The following is a 9,104-nucleotide window of genomic DNA, read 5'->3' on the forward strand; positions in this document are numbered from 1 at the left end:
ACACACACACACACACACACACACACACACACACACACACACACACACACACACACACACACACTATTTGCTGATCGTTCCCTGTAGTATTCAGATATCGCAGTGATCGGTACTGATCACTACAATGTTTGTAAATAACTGAGGACCTAGTATTCAGATGTGTGTTCCCAATTATGAATGAACAGGAAGTGCTCTACATCACTTCATTTATGATATTATCTGTTTACTATGTCCGCAATCCCCTCGATTTTGTATGAATCAACAGGCAGCCTCTGTACTGAGAGCTTTCTATTCATTGAGTGCTATGGTTGCAGAAAAATAGATTTGAGGTCCCAATCTGTTTAGACCCCTGATATTTCCCCAAAGCCGCTAACGATAAAGTAAAATATTTCAATAAAATAATTTTAAACATAGTAAAAAAATGTAAAAAATTAAAATAAAGCTGCCTTCCCCCCTCATTCTAAAAAAGGTGGGGAGAGTCGTTTTTGGTTTCCCAATGCCGTGTGTTGCTAGAAAATTGTGCATGCAATTTTATTCTGAAGGAAACGTTGCTTGTAACACTGCATTTGTGTATTTTGTTTTAAAATAAGGATGGTATTTATTTTATTTTTATCCGATTAATTGAAAAAACAATCGTCCAACTAATTGGTTAATAATCGTTAGTTGCAGCCCTACTTCAGAGACCGAAGAAGCAGGCAGCCTGCTTGGCAGTTCAGGTGATCATAACCTGTAAAAGATGGATGTGTGGGATCTCTCGCTTAAAGGAGAATTATGAGGTGGGTGAGCGAACACATACCGGCGCTCGCTCACTTCTCGATCTATCTGTGCAGAGAGCCGTGACAGGGGAGGGACTGGATTCCCCCTCCCCTGTCCGGTCCTCTAGCGCTGACTGGCAGAACGGACGGGGGAGGGGGACGGGTACAGATGGTTCTGCCTCTAGATAGGCAGAGCCAGCTGTCACTCGCACAGCTGGGTGTATCCAGACATAATTGTCGGGATCCGTTCCACCTGCAGCGTCTCAGTATACCACCAACTGTAGCTCGCGGTATACTGAGCTATGGGTAACTAGTTTGTGTCCTCCCGTTACCCTTAGGAGAACTATGGGGAAAAGCCCTGACCCCATAGTTCTCCTTTTAGGCTACTGAGCCTGGTAGCACCATGGCAAGAAGATGGCAAATTCCTAAAGTAGCAATAAGTCTCAATCAGCCCAAACAATTGATGACATTGGGACCCCCTGCATCCGGTGTCCATCCGCACGGGGGAATGCCCCCAGCTGTTTTAGACTAGAATATGCTTATCCTGCCTCTCGTATTGTGGTTTTCAACCTTTTTTTTTTTATTGGTAGGTCTGTGTGGAATTGAACATTGCCCTTGAGTAATAAATGTTCCTAAAGTTCACAAGTACATCAATCAGTCTGCAATAAGTCCTCCAGTATGATCTGACCACGTTGGAACATTGAAGGAAATGACTAAAGCGTTTCCATTGACAAAGCGCGTGCTTATTTAGGCAGATTTTCAACCTTTTATTTTATTTCCTTTCTATTACACTTGTGACAATGTCATTTGTAAGTTTTTCTGATGATGTCTGCTTACCACAGGTTTCAGTATTATTGTTAGCAGATATTTGTAGTAATTGATGTCATGACACTGTTGATCTGGTTTGTCACTTTACCATGAAAGGCTGTGTAGTAGCTCAGTTCCTCCATGTCTTAGGCTGAATTTGGTCGTTATCACTGAGTGTAATAGAAATCATTGGAACACGACTCATTTGTAAGCAGTGGGTTTGAGAATTAATAACCCGTGGGAACCTTTGTCACAACCATTGCCTGTAGTATATTTTAACTACTTCGCGTTCAGAGCAATTTGTTAATTTTTGCAGACGCATGATGATCTGATTTATTTTGGCTAGAAAGCAGCTTAAACCCTCCAAACAAATATATACGAGGTGCGATCAAACAATACGGTGAATATTTACATTATTTTTTTTATTACAGTAGAAGACACCTTGAAATTAATCCCCCCACTCGCTTCAAACACACATCCCATCCTTCTTGCTACTTTCTGAAGCAGTTCTGGAAGTCCTCTTTCGTGTCTTTAGTTGCGCTGTTGTGGCGGCCTAAGTGTCCTGAATCAATTCAAAACCATTACAAAATCGTGTGTTTTCTCTTGGCACTTTTTTTCAGTTTGAAACAATTTCATGTTTGATCTATGATTTACGGCTCACGTTAATACGCTGCTATCAACCATAGCTCACAACTGACTGATTCTCCCGAACAAATTGGACCTTGTCACACACAGTTACCAAGGTTCAACGTGCCGCTTTGCCTATTGAAGGTCCCTGCCTTTCCGTTGGATGGCACCCGGCAGCAGCATTCACCGAATTTTTTGATCACGCCTCGTATTTTCTGAAAGCAGAGGCCCTATAGAATTTTAAAAAATGCTAGTCTCGATTTTATGTTTGCTCAGATGTTTATCAAATCGATTTTTTTTTTTAGGCTAAATTGCACAAAAATGTATTTTAGTGCGCAGAAACAGAATAAAATACCCAATTTGTTTAAAAGATAGAGTTGTGTTGGATAAATGGATACCAAACATGCCGAACCTTAAAATTGCAGGCATCCGTGACATGGCAAAAAACGACAGTATCCAAAATTGCCCATAGACGACACTTTAAAGCCTTCACTGCTCTATAATTCTGTGTTAACAGGGAGTGATGGCCCTAAAATGATTGCTCTCATGCTGACGTTCGCGGCGATATTTAACATGTTGCATAATTGTCATTTTCGCACTTAGGCGCAAGTTTTGTGTAACTTTATTGCCATCCCATAGGTGGCTAACAAACCCTTAACACAGATACAGTGACAAGTCCTCTTTTTGGAGATGTCAGTAGTTAGACCCCTGATATCATCTGTGGACTCCAAAGAAGTGAAAACCCACAGAAAAGCAAAGAAAAGGAAAGACTCAGAAAAGCAAAGTCCGCTGTGTTCTTGTTAGTACCAGACTGCATCATATTCGTGTTCCACTTCAAGTGATGTGTATTTAAAAGTATAGTTTCCCTTTAAGCTTGTTTCAGAGTATATTTGACCTCCATTCTCCGTCATCCGTCGCCACAGTGATTTATTTATTTGAATAACTGGTAGCTAATCGCTCCGTAATGATTAGAAAATCTCTTTACATTTATTCAGGAAGCGTGATTTCCTGCATTTCCTGTTACTGCCTTCCCCTGTGTCTAATACTTTATGGAGTTGCCCATAATAGGGTATCTGGTCTGTTCTAGTCCGGTGTAATGTTCAGCATCTAATAGACATGTAAGATGCTAGTTTTAGTGTGGTTTTTTAAAGTGACACTAAACTCAGGAGTTTGAATCTTAAAAGTTTATTTTTATTACAGGTATTTATATAGTGCAATTTACGCAGCACTTTACATAGTTGTACATTCACATCAGTCCCTACCCTTGAGGAGCTTACAATCTAAGGTCCCTATCTCACATGCATACATAGATGGCCAACTTAGAGAGGAGCCAATTAACCTACCTTAACCTACCTAAAAATGCATTCAAGTAACTTAACTATTACCAAAAATGTATCTTATTTGTGTATCACTCGGCTGTAGATCCTCCAAATCATCTCTGAATTTATGCTGACACTGTCCTTCCTTCTGGAGGGGGCTGTCTGTCCAAATGGGAACAGGCAAAAAATGATTTATGAATGATGAGCCAGTATGGAAGAACATGTGCAGAACTGCAAAATACCGTATTTTGCGGTCCATAAGATGCACCGGACCATAGGACAAGGGAGGTCCGGCACGCCGTATGGAGCACTCGACAGACTGTAGCTTCCGTCACAGCTTCTATGACAGAAGCTGTGACAGAAGCTGCAGTTAGTGACCGCTGGGGCAGGTGGCGCTGTGATTACAGCGCCACGGTCTCAGTGATCACAGAGCAGGCGAAGAAAGTCCGTTCTTCGTCTGCTCTATGGTGATCTTGATCGTCGCCGCTGCTCGGTTTTAATACGAGTGATCTCATTAGATCACTCGTATTAAACGAGCAGTGGCTCCTACTACTCGCCCGGAGCCCGAAACTGCATGTCTCGGGCATCGGGATTCGCTCCATAAGACGCAGGCACATTTTCCGCCTCCTTTTGGGGGGAGAAAAGTGCGTCTTATGGAGCGAAAAATACGGTATGTGCCTTTTTATATTAAGAGAACCAATTTTATTATATTTTTACTAGGAATGCACCGATGCCAGTATCGATAACGAGTATTGCTCCGATACGAGGGAGATTTCCTCTGACCGGCAGTGCTGGGAGGGAACATGGAGTTGGCTTCCCGGCCAACCAGAAACGAGTAATTGCACGTGGCTCGGCTTCCTAATTGGTCGGGAAGCCAGCTCCATGCTGTTTTTGGCCGGCTCCATGCTGTTTGACCGGGAATCCAGCTTCCCAGCCACTCCTCATGGAGTCGGCTTGCTGGGCAGCGTGGAATGACGCGCTGCCCGGCTTCCTGTTTGCCCGGGAAGCTAGCTCCATGCTACCGGTATTGACGAGTACCAAAATATAAATATTGGTGCTCGATCTGGAAAAAACAATGCTTATCCAGTGGTATCATGCTTCTAGGTAAATTTGATTCCTAGTCAGTGTTCTAAATGACACAAGAAAGTGGGATTGTGACACATAATCTAGACTTGCTTTAGAGTTCATGAACATGAATATAAGTAAAGATAGTAGTCACCAGCACTCACTTGTAATGTGCGAAAAGCATAGCACTTTTATAGATGTCACATGCGTCAAGAAGCCAACGTTTCGGGGCCACGCAGGGTCCCTTCATCAGGGCAACATTGTTATTCTCTAACGCTATTCGCACATGAATATTGACACATTGGCATACAGTAAAAAATACGCCTGTATTTTAAAAAATTTTTTGGGTACAGTAAAAAGTGTATTCGCCATGGCCACAGAGATGGGCAAATCCACGAAAGTGCCAAATCGCTGCTCTTCATTAATGTTGTGGTAACTAATACTAACTTAACTTTAGGCCAGCATTACAAGTCGCTTACACTGGTGTGTGTGTGCAATTATTCGCTGCAACCAGTTCCCAAGAACGTATGAGTTGTATGTTACTGTGCACAAGCCATCGATTTATTCTGAACATGAATATTTCTTTGTGTGCTAACTTTGTGCTACAAGAACCAAATGACCCCCACGAAGCTTTAGATACCTTCCCCACATGGCTATCGGCTCCTGTTATTGCAACATACATTATTTAATTTATGACTACCTTATCTTATCTCGTTGAACTTTGTAATGTCAGCTACAGACCTTCACAGATGAAGGTTTGGCTCGAATTTGTAACCAATCTGTTATATATGTAATACACAGTGGCGGGTAGCTTGCTATGGATTATTATATGTTTTCTATGTAACATGTTTGTGGTTTTACATGCATGGTATACAGTGGCTCAAACACTGAACAAAGTACTATTCACTGTAGTTACAGGCTTGTGTTAAAATGACAATGTACTTTCTGCATTGCTTTATGCTAGGGATGTCCCAATGCCACGTTTTCAAGACCAAGTACTTTCCCTCAAGTACTCGCCGATACCAATTACCAATACTTTTTCTTAAAGGTACATGTGACATTTTTCTAAAATACAGACTGATGATTTTAGGGCAGTTTCTCCCCAGAGCTAAATACAAATGTCCCCAGGCTGTGATCTCACCCAGGCAGCATGTGGATCTCTGCAGGGCTCTGCGCCAGTGGCTATGTTGTGTAGAGTTGATTCGGCGGGTGCCATGTGTGGGGCTGCAGAAGATATAGAACTGGACAGGCACTGCCAGCGATGGCTTCTGGCATGTCCCCAGCAGGCTGCTAAGGTCCCCACAAGCGCAGGAACTCAGCAGCCGATGTGGTTTAAAAATTTAAAGGGCTGGTAATGGCATTGTACTTGTGAAAATGCCTGGTATCAGCACCAATACTTGTATCGGTACATCCCTACTTTAGATTTAAAAAGATATCTGATGTGCCAGAAATGCACTCAGCTCCTAAGTCTTATTGTGGGCTGACAACACACATGGTTTTTGTGGACTGAGTGGTGTTGGCCCTACCCATCACCACTACATAAAAGATCATCATGATGTAATCCTAAGATATGGACTGGGAGGGATTATTACTCTTCTTGAGGTAACAATGGTAGTGAACACAGAGCAGCGCTGAATTTCTGACCTCAACAGATTGGCACTTGTTAGATATAATAATAATAATAATAATAATAATAATAATAATACACTTTAATTGTTATGGTTAGCAGACTAAAAGGGAGCAAATAAGTTCTGTGATTGGGTTTACATATGCAAACCGCACCGTCATTTGTCCCTCTTCCTTTGTCCATTCACGGAACGCTTTGTATCCTGTGAACCCATTCATAGAATACAAGATGTTCTGTGAATGAACAAGGGAAGAGAGGGACATATAATACGACTTGTCTGTAGAAAAGCCGCAGCCCTCTTGTCACAGTGCCGGAAGTATAGCTATGGCTATCCTTCCTGGCATGAATATAAGTTTAAAAGTTAATTTGTTAACTCTTTGGAGGACATATAAAAGTGCTGGGTTAGCAGTTATTTGTCTCAGTACCTGGGTGACGGTAATCAGCAGCTCCCGTGATTCCCAGCGACTCGTGTAGGTTGGAACGATCGTGTCTCTGTGACACAGATCAGGAAATCACCAGCACTCAGTAGTAAAGATAAATAAATATGTCCCTTTTATCTTTATTACTGAGTGCTGGTGATTTCCTGATCTTCCTGTGTTTGCACGGCGCCATCCGTGGTAATTCATCACTGCGAGCACCACCTTTTCTCATCTGGCCGGGACTGCTGTGAGGAGTGCGGAGGGACTCTCCGTCGACTTATCTCTGTGACAGACGGCACTAAGCGCTAAGCTCGGGAGATGAAATGTTCAATTTCTGGGCATCAAATGCTGTCGCAGAGCTCTCCTATGGAGTACATTGTGAATGCAAGGTAAACGATATGCTTCCACATTCTGTTTACATTGGGTGTATAGTGATGTCATCTATGATGTCATTGCACTCCCATTATTTAAGGAGGCTCAGGCAGAGCTGGTCTAGCTCTCCCCAGCTAAAGTTAGTATTGTTATTATTGGTATTCTTTCTTGTTGTGTTTTTTTGTTTTTTTTTTATCACTGGTATATCAGCGTTTACAGAGCACTAATTGGTGAGCCTTTAGAATTTGCAAGCAATGTGTTCCCAAATCTGTGCATGATGGACTGGAAGCTGGATGAGGAAGGCAGAAGCAAGTGACTTCATTATGTTTGCGTTTCATGATACAGTTGGTCAGTTTTGAAAGCCGAGAGAACAAATGTCCAACACACCTGACCACACGTTACATTCTGGTTGTATGATCTCCTTTTAGATCTACCAACAACTATAGACTGCAAGGGCTGCTTGGTTGGATAGAAGCGTCATTGCTTTTATTTTCATTTCTTGTTGTGTTTCTGTACAATGTTACACCACAGTAAATGACAAGATCTGTAACTCTGATGTGCAGGCCATTTGTTCTCTTGGATGTTTATGGTAGTCCGTGCACCCTCCTATAGACATTAAAGCTGGCCATACACTTTACAACCCTCGAAAGGCTTTTGCCTTGCGAGGGTTGTAAAATAATTTAAAAAACGTATGATCTGCCTTCTTGGACAGGCAGATCGTACTTGCGATCATCGCAAGCCCGTCCTGCTGAGGGGCGGGCTTCCGATGACTGCAATGCTGAGTGGGCAGTGTGCGCACAACGGCCCGTTCGGCAGTTGTCGAACAATCATGCCACTAACGGTGCCCACACACCTTAAGATAATCGCGGGAAATCCCGCGATCGTACGATTATCGTAAGGTGTGTGGGAGCCATGCGACCTCTGCTACTGTAAGGCCGCACGACTTTTATCTTAGGAACATGTTCGGAAACCCGCCGAGAATCGTAAGATTTTTGGCGGGTGTGTAGCATGTTCGTAAGATAAAAGCCGGACGGGCCGGTGTGCGCAAGCGCACACTGCCCGTTCAGCATTGCGGTCATCGGAAGCCCGCCCCTCAGCAGGCCAGGCTTGCGATCATCGCAAGTACGATCTGCCTGTCCAAGATAGGCAGATCGTACGTTTTTTTTAATTACCTTACAACCATCGCAAGACAAATGTTGTAAGGTGTGTGCCCAGCATAACCCAGCCTGCTTGTTCGACGTACAGTAGAAACGGTCGCACGCCTTCCATACACTTTTTGCGGTTATCATACGATCTTGAGATTTCCCACGATTATCGTACGATAATTGTACAGTGTATGGGCACCTTTTACGGTAAAGGTGCTAGATGGATTTGTAAGCCAGGGACGTATCCAGCAACCTTTTTGTTTTTTTAATTTTATTTTTTCCCCCTGACTATCCCTAGGGATCAGGAAGAGTTGGCAGCTGTACATTTTACCTGTTTTAATATCGGTGTATTATTGATATTACATTTATTTGCTAAAAATGTTTTTTTTTTCCCCCCAGGTATTTTAGAGAAGACACTTTTCCCCAAACCAAGCTTGATCCTAGTCACAGCCTTCTACTATACAATAACAAAAGTTCTACTTTACAAGTAAATGTGTTCCCCAGTTGTCAAATAATTCATGAATAATAGAAGGAACAGAGGAACAGCACCTTTATGTGGATTTTAAAGCCTGTATTAACGTTGTGAGGACTTCTGAAGTCACTTCTTTTACTATCTTTTGGAGGTAGTCTGGATTGTAACATGCAGCCATTCTTTATGAAGGTAAGCACTTTTTTTTTACTGTTTGGAAAATGTGTCGTTATTTGGGCAAGTTAACTTTTCCCAAGTAATTTGGGAAAATTGAATTATCCGCTGAAATCTGGCCCCCTCTTGCCTTATGGCAAATGGGGGTGGGGGTGGGGGGGGTTTAATTCTATTTTACAAAATTACCCGGGAAAGTAAATTTACCCTTTAAAATATATGCTACGGATAGATGTTGGCTGTTTCTTTTTCATGTCTGGTACTTCAATGGCAAGATCTCAACATTCACCACAACCATTTCAAGGGGGGGGGGGGGAGATTGTCCCTT

General features: G+C 42.6%; 1 protein-coding gene across 9 annotated transcripts in view; it reads left to right on the forward strand.

The window, feature by feature from the left end:
* The first annotated feature begins 8,763 nt into the window (after positions 1 to 8,763).
* EPN1 (epsin 1) overlaps positions 8,764 to 9,104 on the forward strand; it is a 60,801-nt gene continuing 60,460 nt past the window's right edge. For all 9 annotated transcript variants that reach the window (XM_018559592.1, XM_018559595.1, XM_018559593.1 and 6 more), the window contains exon 1: positions 8,764 to 8,797. The gene's annotated coding sequence lies outside the window, so the exon portion shown is untranslated. The remainder of the gene's footprint in view (positions 8,798 to 9,104) is intronic.

This window comes from Nanorana parkeri, unplaced genomic scaffold, assembly GCF_000935625.1.
Source record: "Nanorana parkeri isolate BGI_ZX_2015 unplaced genomic scaffold, ASM93562v1 scaffold405, whole genome shotgun sequence".
NCBI lineage: Eukaryota > Metazoa > Chordata > Amphibia > Anura > Dicroglossidae > Nanorana > Nanorana parkeri.